The sequence below is a fragment of the Heterodontus francisci genome, unplaced genomic scaffold (genome assembly GCF_036365525.1).
Source record: "Heterodontus francisci isolate sHetFra1 unplaced genomic scaffold, sHetFra1.hap1 HAP1_SCAFFOLD_53, whole genome shotgun sequence".
Lineage (NCBI taxonomy): Eukaryota > Metazoa > Chordata > Chondrichthyes > Heterodontiformes > Heterodontidae > Heterodontus > Heterodontus francisci.
Window position 1 is genome coordinate 3,568,036 of NW_027141851.1, and position 21,217 is coordinate 3,589,252.

The window sequence follows — 21,217 nt, forward strand, 5'->3', positions numbered from 1 at the left end:
TGTTACTTGGTGTCAGTGTATGTCTCTGTTACTTGGTGTAAGTGTGTGTCTGTTTTACTTGCTATCAGTGTATGTCTTTGTTACTTGGTTTCATTGTCTGTCTTTGTTACTTGGTGTAAGTGTGTGTCTGTGTTACTGGGTATCAGTGAATGTCGTTGTTACTTGGTGTCAGTGTATGTCTTTGTTACTTGGTGTCAGTGTATGTCTTTGTTACTTGGTGTAAGTGCATGTCTTTGTTACTTGGTGTCAGTGCATGTCTTTGTTACTTGGTGTAAGTGTGTGTCTTTGTTACTTGGTGTAAGTGTGTGTCTGTGTTACTTGGTGTAAGTGTGTGTCTGTGTTAATGGGTATCAGTGTATGTCTTTGTTACATGGTGAAGTGTGTGTCTGTGTTTCTGGGTATCAGTGTCTGTCTTTGTTACTTGGTGTAAGTGTATGTCTTTGTTACTTGGTGTCAATGTATGTCTTTGATTCTTGGTGTAAGTGTGTGTCTGTGTTACTGGGTATCAATGACCGTCTTTGTTACTTGGTGTAAGAGTGTGTCTGTGTTGCTGGTCATCAGTGTATGTCTTTGTTACATGGTGTCAGTGCATGTCTGTGTCACTTGGTGTAATTGTGTGTCTTTGTTAGTTGGTGTAAGTGTATGTCTTTGTTACTAGGTGTCAGTGTATGTCTGTGTTATTTGTTGTAAGTGTATGTCTTTGTTACTTGCTGTAAGTGTTTGTCACTGTTACTGGGTATCAGTGTATGTCTTTGTTACTTGGTGTCAGTGTATGTCTGTGTACTTGGTGTCAGTGTGTGTCTTTGTTACTTGGTGTCAGTGTATGTCTGTGTTACTTGGTGTAAGTGTATGTCTTTGTTACTTGGTGTCAGTGTATGTCTGTGTTACTTGGTGTAACTGTATGTCTTTGTTACTTGGTGTAAGTGTATGTCTTTGCTACTTGGTGTCAGTGTATGTCTGTGTTACTGGGTATCAGTGTCTGTCTTTGTTACTTGGTGTAAGTGTGTGTCTGTGTTGCTGGGCGTCAGTGTATGTCTTTGTTACTTGGTGTCAGTGTATGTCTCTGTTACTTGGTGTAAGTGTGTGTCTGTGTTACTGGGTATCAGTGTATGTCTTTGTGACTTGGTGTCAGTGTATGTTTTTGTTACTGGGTATCAGTGTATGTCTTTGTTACTTGGTGTCAGTGTATGTCTGTGTTACTTGGTGGAAGTGTATGTCTGTGTTACTTGGTGGAAGTGTATGTCTTTGTTACTTCGTGTCAGTGTATGTCTTTGTTACTTGGTGTCAGTGTATGTCTTTGTTACTGGGTGTCAGTGTTTGTCTTTGTTACTGGGTGTAAGTGTATGTCTTTGTGACTTGGTGTTAGTGTGTGTCTGTGTTACTGGGTATCTGTGTACGTCTTTGTTACTTGGTGTCAGTGTATGTCTGTGTACTTTGTGTATGTGTGTGTCTTTGTTACTTGGTGTCAGTGCATGTCTGTGTTACTTGGTGTAACTGTATGTCTTTGTTACTTGGTGTCAGTGTATGTCTCTGTTACTTGGTGTAAGTGTGTGTCTGTTTTACTTGCTATCAGTGTATGTCTTTGTTACTTGGTTTCATTGTCTGTCTTTGTTACTTGGTGTAAGTGTGTGTCTGTGTTACTGGGTATCAGTGAATGTCGTTGTTACTTGGTGTCAGTGTATGTCTTTGTTACTTGGTGTCAGTGTATGTCTTTGTTACTTGGTGTCAGTGTATGTCTTTGTTACTTGGTGTAAGTGCATGTCTTTGTTACTTGGTGTCAGTGCATGTCTTTGTTACTTGGTGTAAGTGTATGTCTTTGTTACTTGTTGTCAGTGTATGTCTCTGTTACTTGGTGGAAGTGTGTGTCTGTCTTTCAGGGTATCAGTGTATGTCTTTGTTACTTGGTGTCATTGTCTGTCTTTGTTACTTGTTGTCAGTGTGTGTCTTTGTTACTTGGTGTAAGTGTGTGTCTGTGTTACTTGGTGTAAGTGTGTGTCTGTGTTAATGGGTATCAGTGTATGTCTTTGTTACATGGTGAAGTGTGTGTCTGTGTTTCTGGGTATCAGTGTCTGTCTTTGTTACTTGGTGTAAGTGTATGTCTTTGTTACTTGGTGTCAATGTATGTCTTTGATTCTTGGTGTAAGTGTGTGTCTGTGTTACTGGGTATCAATGACGGTCTTTGTTACTTGGTGTAAGAGTGTGTCTGTGTTGCTGGTCATCAGTGTATGTCTTTGTTACATGGTGTCAGTGCATGTCTGTGTCACTTGGTGTAAGTGTGTGTCTTTGTTAGTTGGTGTAAGTGTATGTCTTTGTTACTTGGTGTCAGTGTATGTCTGTGTTATTTGTTGTAAGTGTATGTCTTTGTTACTTGCTGTAACTGTTTGTCACTGTTACTGGGTATCAGTGTATGTCTTTGTTACTTGGTGTCAGTGTATGTCTGTGTACTTGGTGTAAGTGTGTGTCTTTGTTACTTGGTGTCAGTGTATGTCTGTGTTACTTGGTGTAAGTGTATGTCTTTGTTACTTGGTGTCAGTGTACGTCTGTGTTACTTGGTGTAACTGTATGTCTTTGTTACTTGGTGTAAGTGTATGTCTTTGCTACTTGGTGTCAGTGTATGTCTGTGTTACTGGGTATCAGTGTCTGTCTTTGTTACTTGGTGTAAGTGTGTGTCTGTGTTGCTGGGCGTCAGTGTATGTCTTTGTTACTTGGTGTCAGTGTATGTCTCTGTTACTTGGTGTAAGTGTGTGTCAGTGTTACTGGTTATCAGTGTATGTCTTTGTTACTTGGTTTCATTGTCTGTCTGTGTTACTTGGTGTAAGTGTGTGTCTGTGTTACTTTGTATCAGTGTATGTCTTTGTTACTTGGTGTCAGTGTATGTCTGTGTTACTTGGTGGAAGTGTATGTCTGTGTTACTTGGTGGAAGTGTATGTCTTTGTTACTTCGTGTCAGTGTATGTCTTTGTTACTTGGTGTCAGTGTATGTCTTTGTTACTGGGTGTCAGTGTTTGTCTTTGTTACTGGGTGTAAGTGTATGTCTTTGTGACTTGGTGTTAGTGAGTGTCTGTGTTACTGGGTATCTGTGTACGTCTTTGTTAGTTGGTGTCAGTGTATGTCTGTGTACTTTGTGTATGTGTGTGTCTTTGTTACTTGGTGTCAGTGCATGTCTGTGTTACTTGGTGTAACTGTATGTCTTTGTTACTTGGTGTCTGTGTCTGTCTTTGTTACTTGGTGTCAGTGTATGTCTTTGCTACTTGGTGTCAGTGTATGTCTTTGATACTTGGTGTAAGTGTATGTCTGTGTTGCTGGGTATTAGTGTCTGTCTTTGTTACTTGGTGTAAGTGTGTGTCTGCGTTGCTGGGCATCAGTGTATGTCTTTGTTACTTGGTGTAAGTGTGTGTCTGTGTTACTGGTTATCTGTGTTTGTCTTTGTTACTTGGTTTAGGTGTGTTTGTTACTGGGTGTAAGTGTGTGTCTGTGTTTTTGGGTATCAGTGTATGTCTTTGTTACTTGGTGTCAGTGTATGTATTTTTTAATTGGTGTAAGTGTATGTCTTTGTTACTTGGTGTCAGTGTATGTCTTTGTTACTTTGTGTCAGTGTATGAATGTGTTAGTTGGTGTAAGTGTGTGTCTGTGTTACTGGGTATCAGTGTATGTCTTTGTTACTTGGTGTAAGTGTGTTTCTGTGTTACTGGGTATCAGTGTATGTCTTTGCTACTTGGTGTAAGTGTGTCTCTGTCACTGGGCATCAGTGTCTGTCTTTGTTAATTGCTGTCAATCTATGTCTTTGTTACTGGGTGTCAGTGCGTGTCTGTGATACTAGGTATCATTGTATGTCTTTGTTGCTTCGTGTCAGTGTCTGTCTTTGTACTTGGTGTAAGTGGATGTCTTTGTTACTTGGTGTCAGTGTATGTCTTTGTTACTTGGTGTCAGTGTATGTCTTTGTTACTTGGTGTCAGTGAGTTTCTTTGTTACTTGGTATCAGTGTTTCTCTGTGTTACTGGGTGTCACTGTGTATCTGTGTTCCTGGGTGTCAGTGTATGTCTTTGTTGCTTGGTGTCAGTGCATTTCCGTGTTACTTGGTGTCAGTGTATGTCTCTGTTACTTGGTGTAAGTGTGTGTCTGTTTTACTGGCTATCAGTGTATGTCTTTGTTACTTGGTGTCAGTGTATGTCTCTGTTACTTGGTGTAAGTGTGTGTCTGTTTTCCTGGCTATCAGTGTATGTCTTTGTTACTTGGTGTCATTGTCTCTCTTTGTTACTTGGTGTAAGTGTCTGTCTTTGTTACTTGGTGTAAGTGTGTGTCTGTGTTACTGGGTATCAGTGTATGTCTTTGTTACTTGGTGTCAGTGTATGTTTTTGTTACTTGGTGTAAGTGTATGTCTTTGTTACTTGGTATCAGTGTATGTCTTTCTTACTTGGTGTAAGTGTGTGTCTGTGTTACTGGGTATCTGTGTATGTCTTTGTTACTTGGTGTCAGTGTATGTCTGTGTACTTTGTGTATGTGTGTGTCTTTGTTACTTGGTGTCAGTGTATGTCTGTGTTACTTGGTGTAAGTGCATGTCTTTGTTACTTGGTGTCAGTGCATGTCTTTGTTACTTGGTGTAAGTGTATGTCTTTGTTCCTTGTTGTCAGTGTATGTCTCTGTTACTTGGTGGAAGAGTGTGTCTGTGTTTCAGGGTATCAGTGTATGTCTTTGTTACTTGGTGTCATTGTCTGTCTTTGTTACTTGGTGTAAGTGTGTGTCTGTGTTACTTGGTGTAAGTCTGTGTCTGTGTTTCTGGGTATCAGTGTCTGTCTTTGTTACTTGGTGTAAGTGTATGTCTTTGTTACTTGGTGTCAATGTATGTCTTTGATTCTTGGTCTAAGTGTGTGTCTGTGTTACTGGGTATCAGTGTCGGTCTTTGTTACTTGGTGTAAGAGTGTGCCTGTGTTGCTGGTCATCAGTGTATGTCTTTGTTACATGGTGTCAGTGCATGTCTGTGTCACTTGGTGTAAGTGTGTGTCTTTGTTAGTTGGTGTAAGTGTATGTCTTTGTTACTTGGTGTCAGTGTATGTCTGTGTTATTTGTTGTAAGTGTATGTCGTTGTTACTTGCTGTAAGTGTTTGTCACTGTTACTGGGTATCAGTGTATGTCTTTGTTACTTGGTGTCAGTGTATGTCTGTGTACTTGGTGTAAGTGTGTGTCTTTGTTACTTGGTTTCAGTGTATGTCTGTGTTACTTGGTGTAAGTGTATGTCTTTGTTACTTGGTGTAAGTGTATGTCTTTGCTACTTGGTGTCAGTGTATGTCTGTGTTACTGGGTATCAGTGTCTGTCTTTGTTACTTGGTGTAAGTGTGTGTCTGTGTTGCTGGGCGTCAGTGTATGTCTTTGTTACTTGGTGTCAGTGTATGTCTCTGTTACTTGGTGTAAGTGTGTGTCAGTGTTACTGGTTATCAGTGTATGTCTTTGTTACTTGGTTTCATTGTCTGTCTGTGTTACTTGGTGTAAGTGTGTGTCTGTGTTACTGGGTATCAGTGTATGTCTGTGTTACTTGGTGTCAGTGTATGTCTGTGTTACTAGGTGGAAGTGTATGTCTGTGTTACTTGGTGTAAGTGTATGCCTTTGTTACTTGGTGTCAGTGTATGTCTGTGTTACTTGGTGTCAGTGTATGTCTTTGTTACTTGGTGTCAGTGTATGTCTTTGTTACTTGGTGTAAGTGTGTGTCTTTGATACTTGGTGTAAGTGTATGTCTGTGTCACTGGGTATCAGTGTCTGTCTTTGTTACTTCATGTCAGTGTGTGTCTGTGTTACTGGGTATCAGTGTCTGTCTTTGTTACTTGGTGTCTGTGTATGTCTTTGTTACTTGGTGTCAGTGTGTGTCATTGTTACTGGGTGTCAGTGTTTGTCTTTGTTACTGGGTGTAAGTGTATGTCTTTGTGACTTGGTGTTAGTGTGTGTCTGTGTTACTGGGTATCTGTGTACGTCTTTGTTACTTGGTGTCAGTGTATGTCTGTGTACTTTGTGTATGTGTGTGTCTTTGTTACTTGGTGTCAGTGTATGTCTGTGTTACTTGGTGTAAGTGTATGTCTTTGTTACTTGGTGTAAGTGCATGTCTTTGTTACTTGTTGTCAGGTCATGTCTTTGTTACTTGGTGTCAGTGCATGACTTTGTTACTTGCTGTAAGTGTATGTCTTTGTTACTTGTTGTCAGTGTATGTCTCTGTTACTTGGTGGAAGTGTGTGTCTGTGTTTCAGGGTATCAGTGTATGTCTTTGTTACTTGGTGTCATTGTCTGTCTTTGTTACTTGGTTTAAGTGTGTGTCTGTGTTACTTGGTGTAAGTGTGTGTCTGTGTTAATGGGTATCTGTGTATGTCTTTGTTACTTGGTGGAAGTGTGTGCCTGTGTTTCTGGGTATCAGTGTCTGTCTTTGTTACTTGGTGTAAGTGTATGTCTTTGTTACTTGGTGTCAATGTATGTCTTTGATTCTTGGAGTAAGTGTGTGTCTGTGTTACTGGGTATCAGTGTCGGTCTTTGTTACTTGGTGTAAGAGTGTGTCTGTGTTGCTGGTCATCAGTGTATGTCTTTGTTACATGGTGTCAGTGCATGTCTGTGTCACTTGGTGTAAGTGTATGTCTTTGTTACTTGGTGTCAGTGTATGTCTGTGTTACTTGGTGTAACTGTATGTCTTTGTTACTTGGTGTAAGTGTATGTCTTTGCTACTTGGTGTCAGTGTATGTCTGTGTTACTGGGTATCATTGTCTGTCTTTGTTACTTGGTGTAAGTGTGTGTCTGTGTTGCTGGGCGTCAGTGTATGTCTTTGTTACTTGGTGTCAGTGTATGTCTCTGTTACTTGGTGTAAGTGTGTGTCAGTGTTACTGGTTATCAGTGTATGTCTTTGTTACTTGGTTTCATTGTCTGTCTGTGTTACTTGGTGTAAGTGTGTGTCTGTGTTACTGGGTATCAGTGTATGTCTTTGTTACTTGGTGTCAGTGTATGTCTGTGTTACTTGGTGGACGTGTATGTCTGTGTTACTTGGTGTAAGTGTATGTCTTTGTTACTTGGTGTCAGTGTATGTCTTTGTTACTTGGTGTCAGTGTATGTCTTTGTTACTTGGTGTCAGTGTATGTCTTTGTTACTTGGTGTAAGTGTGTGTCTTTGATACTTGATGTAAGTGTATGTCTGTGTCACTGGGTATCAGTGTCTGTCTTTGTTACTTGGTGTCTGTGTATGTCTTTGTTACTTGGTGTCAGTGTGTGTCATTGTTACTGGGTGTCAGTGTTTGTCTTTGTTACTTGGTGTCAGTGTATGTCTTTGCTACTTGGTGTCAGTGTATGTCTTTGATACTTGGTGTAAGTGTATGTCTGTGTTGCTGGGTATCAGTGTCTGTCTTTGTTACTTGGTGTAAGTGTTTGTCTGCGTTGCTGGGCATCAGTGTATGTCTTTGTTACTTGGTGTCAGTGTATGTATTTTTTAATTGGTGTAAGTGTATGTCTTTGTTACTTGGTGTCAGTGTATGTCTTTGTTACTTTGTGTCAGTGTATGAATGTGTTAGTTGGTGTAAGTGTGTGTCTGTGTTATTGGGTATCAGTGTATCTCATTGTTACTTTGTGTAAGTGTGTGTCTGTGTTTCTGGGTATCAGTGTATGTCTTTGTTACTTGGTGTAAGTGTGTTTCTGTGTTACTGGGTATCAGTGTATGTCTTTGCTACTTGGTGTAAGTGTGTCTCTGTTACTGGGCATCAGTGTCTGTCTTTGTTAATTGCTGTCAATCTATGTCTTTGTTACTGGGTGTCAGTGCGTGTCTGTGATACTGGGTATCATTGTATGTCTTTGTTGCTTCGTGTCAGTGTCTGTCTTTGTACTTGGTGTAAGTGGATGTCTTTGTTACTTGGTGTCAGTGTATGTCTTTGTTACTTGGTGTCAGTGAGTTTCTTTGTTACTTGGTATCAGTGTTTCTCTGTGTTACTGGGTGTCACTGTGTATCTGTGTTCCTGGGTGTCATTGTATGTCTTTGTTGCTTGGTGTCAGTGCATTTCCGTGTTACTTGGTGTCAGTGTATGTCTCTGTTACTTGGTGTAAGTGTGTGTCTGTTTTACTGGCTATCAGTGTATGTCTTTGTTACTTGGTGTCAGTTTATGTCTTTGTTACTTGGTGTCAGTGTATGTCTCTGTTACTTGGTGTAAGTGTGTGTCTGTGTTACTGGCTATCAGTGTATGTCTTTGTTACTTGGTGTCATTGTCTCTCTTTGTTACTTGGTGTAAGTGTCTGTCTTTGTTACTTGGTGTAAGTGAAAGTGTCTGTGTTACTGGGTATCAGTGTATGTCTTTGTTACTTGGTGTCAGTGTATGTCTGTGTTACTTGGTGTAAGTGTATGTCTTTGTTACTTGGTGTAAGTGTATGTCTTTGTTACTTGGTATCAGTGTATGTCTTTCTTACTTGGTGTAAGTGTGTGTCTGTGTTACTGGGTGTCAGTGTATGTCTTTGTTACTTGGTGTCAGTGCATGTCCGTGTTACTTGGTGTCACTGTATATCTTTGTTACTTGGTGTAAGTGTGTGTCTGTGTTACTGGGTATCAGTGGATGTCTTTGTTACTTGGTGTCAGTGTATGTCTTTGTTACTTGGTATCAGTGTTTCTCTGTGTTACTGGGTGTCACTGTGTATCTGTGTTCCTGGGTGTCAGTGTATGTCTTTGTTGCTTGGTGTCAGTGCATGTCCGTGTTACTTGGTGTCAGTGTATGTCTCTGTTACTTGGTGTAAGTGTGTGTCTGTTTTACTGGCTATCAGTGTCTGTCTTTGTTATTTGGTGTCAGTTTATGTCTTTGTTACTTGGTGTCAGTGTATGTCTCTGTTACTTGGTGTAAGTGTGTGTCTGTGTTACTGGCTATCAGTGTATGTCTTTGTTACTTGGTGTCATTGTCTCTCTTTGTTACTTGGTGTAAGTGTCTGTCTTTGTTACTTGGTGTAAGTGTGTGTCTGTGTTACTTGGTATCAGTGTATGTCTTTGTTACTTGGTGTCAGTGTATGTCTTTGTTACTTGGTGTCAGTGTATGTCTTTGTTACTTGGTGTAAGTGTATGTCTTTGTTACTTGATATCAGTGTATGTCTTTCCTACTTGGTGTAAGTGTGTGTCTGTGTTACTGGGTGTCAGTGTATGTCTTTGTTACTTGGTGTCAGTGTATGTCTTTGTTACTTGGTGTAAGTGTATGTCTTTGTTACTTGGTGTATGTGTGTGTCTGTGTTACTGGGTATCAGTGTATGTCTTTGTTACTTGGTGTCCATGTATGTCTTTGTTACTTGGTGTAAGTGTATGTCTTTGTTACTTGGTATCAGTGTATGTCTTTCTTACTTGGTGTAAGTGTGTGTCTGTGTTACTGGGTGTCAGTGTATGTCTTTGTTACTTGGTGTCAGTGCATGTCCGTGTTACTTGGTGTAACTGTATGTCTTTGTTACTTGGTGTAAGTGTGTGTCTGTGTTACTGGGTATCAGTGGATGTCTTTGTTACTTGGTGTCAGTGTATGTCTTTGTTACTTGGTGTAAGTGTATGTCTTTGTTACTTGGTTTCTGTTTATGTTTTTTTACTTGGTGTAAGTGTGTGTCTGTTTTACTTGGTGTCAGTGTGAGTCTTTGTTACTAGGTGTCAGTGCATGTATTTGTTACTGGGTGTTACTGTATGTCTTTGTGACTTGGTGTAAGTGCGTGTCTGTGTTACTGGGTATCAGTGTATGTCTTTGATAGTTGGAGTAAGTTTTTCTCTATGTTACTGGGTGTCAGTGTGTATCTGTGTTCCTGGGTGTCAGTGTATGTCTTTGTTACTTGGTGTCAGTGCTTGTCTTTGTTACTTGGTGTAAGTGTGTGTCTGTGTTACTGGGTATCAGTGTATGTCTTTGTTACTTGGTGTCAGTGTATGTCTGTGTTACTTGGTGTAAGTGTATGTCTTTGTTACTTGGTGTAAGTGTATGTCTTTGTTACTTGGTATCAGTGTATGTCTTTCTTACTTGGTGTAAGTGTGTGTCTGTGTTACTGGGTGTCAGTGTATGTCTTTGTTACTTGGTGTCAGTGCATGTCCGTGTTACTTGGTGTCACTGTATATCTTTGTTACTTGGTGTAAGTGTGTGTCTGTGTTACTGGGTATCAGTGGATGTCTTTGTTACTTGGTGTCAGTGTATGTCTTTGTTACTTGGTATCAGTGTTTCTCTGTGTTACTGGGTGTCACTGTGTATCTGTGTTCCTGGGTGTCAGTGTATGTCTTTGTTGCTTGGTGTCAGTGCATGTCCGTGTTACTTGGTGTCAGTGTATGTCTCTGTTACTTGGTGTAAGTGTGTGTCTGTTTTACTGGCTATCAGTGTCTGTCTTTGTTATTTGGTGTCAGTTTATGTCTTTGTTACTTGGTGTCAGTGTATGTCTCTGTTACTTGGTGTAAGAGTGTGTCTGTGTTACTGGCTATCAGTGTATGTCTTTGTTACTTGGTGTCATTGTCTCTCTTTGTTACTTGGTGTAAGTGTCTGTCTTTGTTACTTGGTGTAAGTGTGTGTCTGTGTTACTTGGTATCAGTGTATGTCTTTGTTACTTGGTGTCAGTGTATGTCTTTGTTACTTGGTGTCAGTGTATGTCTTTGTTACTTGGTGTAAGTGTATGTCTTTGTTACTTGATATCAGTGTATGTCTTTCCTACTTGGTGTAAGTGTGTGTCTGTGTTACTGGGTGTCAGTGTATGTCTTTGTTACTTGGTGTCAGTGTATGTCTTTGTTACTTGGTGTAAGTGTATGTCTTTGTTACTTGGTGTATGTGTGTGTCTGTGTTACTGGGTATCAGTGTATGTCTTTGTTACTTGGTGTCCATGTATGTCTTTCTTACTTGGTGTAAGTGTGTGTCTGTGTTACTGGGTGTCAGTGTATGTCTTTGTTACTTGGTGTCAGTGTATGTCTTTGTTACTTGGTGTAAGTGTATGTCTTTGTTACTTGGTGTATGTGTGTGTCTGTGTTACTGGGTATCAGTGTATGTCTTTGTTACTTGGTGTCCATGTATGTCTTTGTTACTTGGTGTAAGTGTATGTCTTTGTTACTTGGTATCAGTGTATGTCTTTCTTACTTGGTGTAAGTGTGTGTCTGTGTTACTGGGTGTCAGTGTATGTCTTTGTTACTTGGTGTCAGTGCATGTCCGTGTTACTTGGTGTAACTGTATGTCTTTGTTACTTGGTGTAAGTGTGTGTCTGTGTTACTGGGTATCAGTGGATGTCTTTGTTACTTGGTGTCAGTGTATGTCTTTGTTACTTGGTGTAAGTGTATGTCTTTGTTACTTGGTTTCTGTTTATGTTTTTTTACTTGGTGTAAGTGTGTGTCTGTTTTACTTGGTGTCAGTGTGAGTCTTTGTTACTAGGTGTCAGTGCATGTATTTGTTACTGGGTGTTACTGTATGTCTTTGTGACTTGGTGTAAGTGCGTGTCTGTGTTACTGGGTATCAGTGTATGTCTTTGATAGTTGGAGTAAGTTTTTCTCTATGTTACTGGGTGTCAGTGTGTATCTGTGTTCCTGGGTGTCAGTGTATGTCTTTGTTACTTGGTGTCAGTGCTTGTCTTTGTTACTTGGTGTAAGTGTATGTCTTTGTTACTTGGTGTAAGTGTGTGTCTCTGTTACTTGGTGTGAGTGTGTGTCTGTGTTACTGGCTATCAGTGTATGTCTTTGTTACTTGGTGTCATTGTCTGTCTTTGTTACTTGGTGTAAGTGTGTGTCTGTGTTGCTGGGTATCAGTGTATGTCTTTGTTACTTGGTGTCAGTGTATGTCTTTGTTACTTGGTGTAAGTGTATGTCTTTGTTACTTGGTGTCAGTGTATGTCTGTGTTACTTGGTGTAAGTATATGTCTTTGTTACTTGGTGTCAGTGTATGTCTTTGTTACTTGGTGTAGGTGTATGTCTTTGTTACTTGGTGTAGGTGTATGTCTTTGTTGCTTGGTGTCAGTGTGTGTCTGTGTTCCTGGGTGTAAGTGTGTGTCTGTGTTACTGGGTATCAGTGTATGTCTTTGTTTCTTGGTGTCAGTGTATGTCTTTGTTACTTGGTGTCAGTGTATGTCTGTGTTACTTGGTATAACTGTATGTCTTTGTTACTTGGTGTCAGTGTATGTCTTTGTTACTTGGTGTAAGTGTATGTCTTTGTTAATTGGTGTCAGTGCATGTCTTTGTTACTGGGTGTCCGTGTATGACTTTGTGACTTGGTGCAAGTGCGTGTCTGTGTTACTGGGTATCAGTGTATGTCTTTGTTACTTGCAGTAATTGTTTCTCTGTGTTACTGGGTGTCAGTGTGTATCTGTGTTACTGGGTATCAGAGTATGTCTCTGTTACTTGGTGTCAGTGTCTGTCTCTGTTACTTGGTGTATGTGTCTGACTTTGTTACTTGGTGTCAGTGCATGTCCGTGTTACTTGGTGCAACTGTATGTCATTGTTACTTGGTGTTAATGTGTGTCTGTGTTACTGGGTATCTGTGTATGTCTTTGTTACTTGGTGTCAGTGTATGTCTTTGTTACTTGGTGTAAGTGTATGTCTTTCTTACTTGGTGTAAGTGTGTGTCTGTGTTACTGGGTATCAGTGTATGTCTTTGTTAATTGCTGTCAGTGTATGTCTTTGTTACTTGGTGTCAGTGTGTGTCTTTGTTACTGGGTGTCAGTGTATGTCTTTGTTACTGGGTGTCAGTGTGTCTTTGTGACTTGGTGTAAGTGTGTGTGTGTGTGTTACTGGGTATCAGTGTATGTCTCTGTTACTTGGTGTCAGTGTATGTCTCTGTTACTTGGTGTATGTGTATGACTTTGTTACTTGGTGTCAGTGCATGTCCGTGTTACTTGGTGTAACTGTATGTCATTGTTACTTGGTGTTAATGTGTGTCTGTGTTACTGGGTATCAGTGTATGTCTTTCTTACTTGGTGTAAGTGTATGTCTTTCTTACTTGGTGTAAGTGTGTGTCTGTGTTACTGGGTATCAGTGTATGTCTTTGTTAATTGCTGTCAGTGTATGTCTTTGTTACTTGGTGTCAGTGTGTGTCTTTGTTACTGGGTGTCAGTGTCTGTCTTTGTTACTGGGTGTCAGTGTGTCTTTGTGACTTGGTGTAAGTGTGTGTCTGTGTTACTGGATGTCAGTGTCTGTCTTTGTTACTTGGTGTAGGTGTATGTCTTTGTTACTTGGTGTCAGTGTGTGTCTGTGTTCCTGGGTGTAAGTGTGTGTCTTTGTGACTTGGTGTAATTGTGTGTCTGTATTACTGGGTATCAGTGTCTGTCTTTGTTACTTTGTGTAAGTATGTGTCTGTGTTACTGGGTATCAGTGTATGTCTTTGTTACTTGGTGTAAGTGTGTGTCTTTGTTAATTGGTGTAAGTGTATCTCTGTCTTACCTGGTGTAAATGTATGTCTTTGTTACTTGGTGTAAGTGTATGTCTTTGTTACTTGGTGTCAGTGTATGTCTTTGTTACTTTGTGTCAGTGTATGAATGTGTTAGTTGGTGTAAGTGTGTTTCTGTGTTATTGGGTATCAGTGTATCTCATTGTTACTTGGTGTAAGTGTGTGTCTGTGTTACTGGGTATCAGTGTATGTCTTTGTTACTTGGTGTCAGTGTATGTCTGTGTTACTTGGTGGACGTGTATGTCTGTGTTACTTGGTGTAAGTGTATGTCTTTGTTACTTGGTGTCAGTGTATGTCTTTGTTACTTGGTGTCAGTGTATGTCTTTGTTACTTGGTGTAAGTGTGTGTCTTTGATACTTGGTGTAAGTGTATGTCTTTGTTACTTGGTATCAGTGTATGTCTTTCTTACTTGGTGTAAGTGTGTGTCTGTGTTATTGGGTGTCAGTGCATGTCTTTGTTACTTGGTGTCAGTGCATGTCCGTGTTACTTGGTATCACTGTATATCTTTGTTACTTGGTGTAAGTGTGTGTCTGTGTTACTGGGTATCAGTGGATGTCTTTGTTACTTGGTGTCAGTATATGTCTTTGTTACTTGGTATCAGTGTTTCTCTGTGTTACTGGGTATCACTGTGTATCTGTGTTCCTGGGTGTCAGTGTATGTCTTTGTTGCTTGGTGTCAGTGCATGTCCGTGTTACTTGGTGTCAGTGTATGTCTCTGTTACTTGGTGTAAGTGTGTGTCTGTTTTACTGGCTATCAGTGTATGTCTATGTTATTTGGTGTCAGTTTATGTCTTTGTTACTTGGTGTCAGTGTATGTCTCTGTTACTTGGTGTAAGTGTGTGTCTGTGTTACTGGCTATCAGTGTATGTCTTTGTTACTTGGTGTCATTGTCTCTCTATGTTACTTGGTGTAAGTGTCTGTCTTTGTTACTTGGTATCAGTGTATGTCTTTGTTACTTGGTGTCAGTGTATGTCTTTGTTACTTGGTGTAATTGTATGTCTTTGTTACTTGGTGTAAGTGTATGTCTTTGTTACTTGGTATCAGTGTATGTCTTTCCTACTTGGTGTAAGTGTGTGTCTGTGTTACTGGGTATCAGTGGATGTCTTTGTTACTTGGTGTCAGTGTATGTCTTTGTTACTTGGTGTAACTGTATGTCTTTGTTACTTGGTGTAAGTGTATGTCTTTGTTACTTGGTGTATGTGTGTGTCTGTGTTACTGGGTATCAGTGTATGTCTTTGTTACTTGGTGTCCATGTATGTCTTTGTTACTTGGTGTAAGTGTATGTCTTTGTTACTTGGTGTAAGTGTATGTCTTTGTTACTTGGTATCAGTGTATGTCTTTCCTACTTGGTGTAAGTGTGTGTCTGTGTTACTGGGTATCAGTGGATGTCTTTGTTACTTGGTGTCAGTGTATGTCTTTGTTACTTGGTGTAACTGTATGTCTTTGTTACTTGGTGTAAGTGTATGTCTTTGTTACTTGGTGTATGTGTGTGTCTGTGTTACTGGGTATCAGTGTATGTCTTTGTTACTTGGTGTCCATGTATGTCTTTGTTACTTGGTGTAAGTGTATGTCTTTGTTACTTGGTATCAGTGTATGTCTTTCTTACTTGGTGTAAGTGTGTGTCTGTGTTACTGGGTGTCAGTGTATGTCTTTGTTACTTGGTGTCAGTGCTTGTCTTTGTTACTTGGAGTAAGTTTTTCTCTATGTTACTGGGTGTCAGTGTGTATCTGTGTTCCTGGGTGTCAGTGTATGTCTTTGTTACTTGGTGTCAGTGTATGTCCGTGTTACTTGGTGTAAGTGTGTGTCTTTGTTAATTGGTGTAAGTGTATCTCTGTCTTACCTGGTGTAAGTGTATGTCTTTGTTACTTGGTGTAAGTGTATGCCTTTGTTACTTGGTGTCAGTGTATGTCTGATTCTTGGTGTAAGTGTGTGTCTGTGTTACTGGGTATCAGTGTCTGTCTTTGTTACTTGGTGTAAGAGTATGTCTGTGTTGCTGGTTATCAGTGTATGCCTTTGTTACTTGGTGTCAGTGGAGGTCTGTGTTACTTGGTGTAAGTGTGTGTCTTTCTTACTTGGTATAAGTGCATGTCTTTGTTAATTGGTATCAGTGTATGTCTTTGCTACTTGGTGTAAGTGTGTGTCTGTGTTACTGGGTATCAGTGTATGTCTTTGCTACTTGGTGTAAGTGTGTCTCTGTGTTACTGGGTATCAGTGTCTGTCTTTGTTACTTGGTGTCAATGTATGTCTTTGTTACTGGGTGTCAGTGCATGTCTGTGATACTGGGTATCATTGTATGTCTTTGTTGCTTCGTGTCAGTGTATGTCTTTGTACTTGGTCTCAGTGGATGTCTTTGTTACTGGTATGTGAATGTTGATTTAACTCTGGCCCTGTCAGTTACTTGTATGTGAATGTTGATTTTACTCTGTACCTGACAGTACCTGGTATGTGAATGTTGATTTTACTCTGTCCCAGTCAGTACCTGGTGTGTAAATGTTGATTTTACTCTGTACCTGTCAGTTCCTGGGATGTGAATGTTGATTTTACTCTGTACCTGTCAGTACCTGGTATGTAAATGTTGATTTTACTCTGGACCTGCCAGTTCCTGGTATGTGAATGTTGATCTTACTCTGTACCTGCCAGTTCCTGGTATGTAAATTTAGATTTTACTCTGTACCTGTCATTTCCTGGGATGTGAATGTTGATTTTACTCTGTACCTGGTATGTAAATGTTGATTTTGCTGTGTACCTGCCAGTTCCTGGTATGTAAATTTAGATTTTACTCTGTCCCTGACAGTACCTGGTTTGTGAATGTTGATTTTACTCTGTTCCTGCCGGTTCCTGGTAAGTAAATGTAGATTTTACTCTGTACCTGGTGTGTGTGAATGTTGATTTTACTCTGTACCTGTCAATTCCTGGTATGTCAATGTTAATTTTACTCTGTTCATTTCAGTACCTGGTATGTGAATGCAGATTTTACTCTGCACCTGTCAATTCCTGGTATGTGAATGTTGATTTTACTCTGTACCTGTCAGTACCTGGTATGTGAATGTTTGTTTTACTCTGTACCTGCCAGTTCCTGGTTTGTAAATGTAGATTTTACTCTGTACCTGGCGTGTGTGAATGTTGATTTTACTCTGTACCTGTCAATTCCTGGTATGTCCATGTTAATTTTACTCTGTACCTGTCAGTTACTGGGATGTAAATGTTGATTTTACTCTGTGTCAGTCAATTATTGGTCTGTGAATGTTGATTCTGCAATGTACCTGTCAGTACCTGGTATGTAATTGTTGATTTTACTCTGTACCTGTCAGTTCCTGGGACGTTTATGTTGATTTTACTCTGTATCTGGTGTGTGTCAATGTTGATTTTACTCTGTCCCTGTCAATTCCTGGTATGTGTAGGTTGATTTTGCTCTGTACCTGCCAGTTCCTGGTATGTAAATGTTGATTTTAGATTAGATTAGAGATACATCACTGATACAGGCCCTTCAGCCCACCGAGTCTGTGCCGAACATCAACCACCCATTTATACTAATCCTACACTAATCCCATATTCCCAACAAACATCACCACCTGTCCCTATTTTGCCCTACCACCTACCTATACTGGTGACAATTTATAATGGCCAATTTACCTGTCACCACAGACAGGCCTTTTGAAAATCTATATCCATAAATTGATATACATGAGTCGGGGCGGAAGATGTTGGTATGGTTCTTAATGAATACTTTGTATCTGTCTTAACAGAAGAGGGGACGATGCAGATATTGTCTTTAAGGAGGAGGAGTGTGAATTATTGGATGTGATATACGAGGGAGAGAGGAAGTATTAATGGCATTAGCATCCTTGAAAGTTGGTAAATCACCAGGGCCAGATGAAATGTATTCTCGGCTGTCCAAAGAAGTGAGAGAGGAAATAGCAGAGGATATCACCATCATTTTCCAGTCCTCACTGGATACAGGTGTAGTGCCAGAGGATTGGTGAACTGTTAACATTGTACCTCTTTAAAACTGGAGCAAGGGATGGAGCGAATTATTGCAGACCAGTCAGTGTAACCTCAGTAGTCGGCAAATTATTGGAATGTATTCTGTGAGACAAGATAAACTGTCACTTAGAAAGGCTCAGGTCAATCAAGGACAGTCAGCATGGATTTGATAAGGGAAGATATTGTTTGACCAACTTGATTGAATTTTTCGACAACGTAGTAAGGATGATAGATGAGGGTAGTGCTGATGATATGGTCCACATGGATTTTGGCAAGGCTTTTGACAAGGTCCCATGTGGCATACTAGTTAAAAAAATAAAATCCCATGGAATCCAGGGAACTGCAGCAAGCTGGATACAAAATTGGCTCAGTGACAGGAAACAAAGGGTGATTGTTGATGGGTGATTTACTGACTTAAGGTTTGTTTCCAGTGGCGTTCCACAGGGCTCAGTACTGGATCCTCTGCTTTTTGTGGTGTATATTAACGATTTGAATGTAAATGTAGGGGGCATGATCAAGATGTTTGCAGATGGTACACAGATTGGCCGTGGGGTAGATAGCGAGGAGGATAGCTGTCGGCTGCAGGAAAATATTGATGGCAGAAAAGTGACAAATGAAATTCAACCTGGATAAGTGTCAGGTGATGCAATTGAGGAGGTCAGACAAGGCAAAGGGATAGATGATCAATAGGAAAATACTGAGAAGTGTAGAGGAAGTGAGGGACCTTGGAGTCAATGTCCACTGATCCCTGAAGGTAGCAGGTCAGGTCGATAAGGTGGTTAAGAAGGGATACGGAATCCTTTCCCTTATTAGCTAAGGTATAGTATACAGGAGCAGGGAGGTTATACTAGAACTGTATAAATCATTGGTTAGGCCACAACCTGAGTACTGTGTGTAGTTCTGGTCACCTCATTACACAAAGGATGTAATTGCACGAGAGAGGCGACTGAGGAGATTTACAAGGACTGGAAAGATGCAGCTCTGAAGAAAGATGAGATAGGCTGGGGCTATTCTAATTCGAACAGAGAAGGCTGAAGGGAGATCTGATTGAAATGGACATAATTTTGTGGGGCCTGGATAGAGTGGAGGTGAAGAGTCTATTCACCTCAGCAGAGAGATCAGTGACTCGGGGGCAGTGACTTAAAGTGCTTGGTAGAAGGATTAGCGGGGAGTTGAGGAGAAACTTGTTCACCCAAAAATACAAAATTGGCTCAGTGACAGGAAACAAAGCGTAATTGTTATAATAAAAGCAAAATACTGCGGAAGCTGGAAATCTGATGTAAAAACAAGAAATGCTGGAAATACTCGGCAGGTCTGGCAGCATCTGTGGAGAGAGAAGCAGAGACTGTAATTAAAGTCAGTCTCCATGGACACACCACAGCCCAGACCCTGAGACAGAAATAAATGCACACACATACAAACACCACAGTTCAGACCCTGAGACATACATATATACACACACACAGACACACACACAAACCGCAGTCCAGGCACTGAGATGCATAAATATATACACACACATACACCACAGCCCAGACCCTGAGACTTATATATATGCACACACACACGCACACAGACAAAGCCCAGACCCTGAGAGTATATATATGCACACACATATACACACACACACACCACAGTACAGACCCTGAGACTTATATATATGCACACACACACGCACACAGACAAAGCCCAGACCCTGAGAGTATATATATGCACACACATATACACACACACACACCACAGTACAGACCCTGAGACTTATATACATGCACACACACACACATACACCACAGCCCGGACACTGAGACTTATATATATGTACACACACACACACACCACAGCCCAGACACTGAGACTTATATATGTGCACACACACACACACACACTGAGATATATACATATATAAACACAGACTCACCACAGTCCAGACCCTGAGAATATATATATATACACACACACACACACCACAGTCCAGGCCCTGAGATATATATATACACACACACAAACCACAGTCCATGCCCTGAGACTTATATATATATACACACACCCTAACCACAGTCCAGATCCTGGGACATATATATATATACAGACACACACACCACAGACCAAACCCTGAGACATATACATATATATACACACGCACACACCACAGTCCACAGGCTGAGACTTATATATCTGCACACACGCATACACCACAGTCCAGGCCCTGATAGTTATATATATACAAACACACACACACCACAGTACAGACCCTGAGACGTCTATATATATGTACACACACACACACCACAGTCCAGGCCCTGAGACTTATATATATATATATACAAACACACACACACCACAGTACAGACCCTGAGACTTCTATACATATGTACACACACACATCACACTCCAGGCCCTGAGAATTATATATATACACACACACAAACCACAGTCCAGGCTCTGAGACTTATATATATGCAAACACAAACACACCACAGTCCAGGCCATGAGAATTATATATATACACACACGCACACCACAGTCCAGGCCCTGAGGGTTATATATACACACACACACACACACCACAGTCCAGGCCCTGAGATGTATAAATATACACGCACACACACACCACAGTCCAGGACCTGAGAAAAAAAAAATATATATATACACACACTCACCACATTCCAGATCCAGAGAAAAAAAAATATATATATATACACACACACTCACCACATTCCAGATCCTGAGGAAAAAAAAATATATATATATACACACACTCACCACATTCCAGACCCTGAGAAAAAAAAATATATATATATATGCACACACTCACCACATTCCAGACCCTGAGAAAAAAAAATATATATATATATACACACACTCACCACATTCCAGACACTGAGAAAAAAAAAATATATATATACACACACTCACCACATTCCAGACACTGCGAAAAAAAATACATGTATATAAACACACTCACCACATTCCAGACCCTGAGAAAAAAAAAATATATATATATACACACACTCACCACATTCCAGACCCTGAGGAAAAATATATATATATACACACACACTCACCACATTCCAGACCCTGAGAAAAAGAATTATTATTATATATATATACACACACTCACCACATTCCAGACCCTGAGAAAAAAAAATATATATATACACACACACTCACCACATTCCAGACACTGAGAAAAAAATTATATATATATATATATACACACAAACACTCACCACATTCCAGACCCTGAGAAAAAAAAAATATATATATACACACACTCACCACATTCCAGACCCAGAGGAAAAATATATATATATATATATATATATATATATATATACAGACACACTCACCACATTCCAGACCCTGAGAAAAAAATATATATATATACACACACACTCACCACATTCCAGACCCTGAGAAAAAAAAAAATATATATATACACACACACTCACCACATTCCAGACCCTGAGAAAAAAAAATATATATATATACACACACACTCAACATTCCAGACACTGAGAAAAAAAAATATATATATACACACACACACTCACCACATTCCAGACACTGAGAGAAAAATATATATATATATGCACACACTCATCACATTCCAGACCCTGAGAAAAAAATATATATATATACACACATTCACCACATTCCAGACCCAGAGAAAAAAAAATATATATATACACACACTCACCACATTCCAGACCCTGAGAAAAAAAAATATATATATATACACACACTCACCACATTCCAGACCCTGATAATAATATATATATATATACACACACTCACCACATTCCAGACCCTGAGAAAAAAAATATATATATATATACACACACACTCACCACATTCCAGACCCTGAGAAAAAAAAT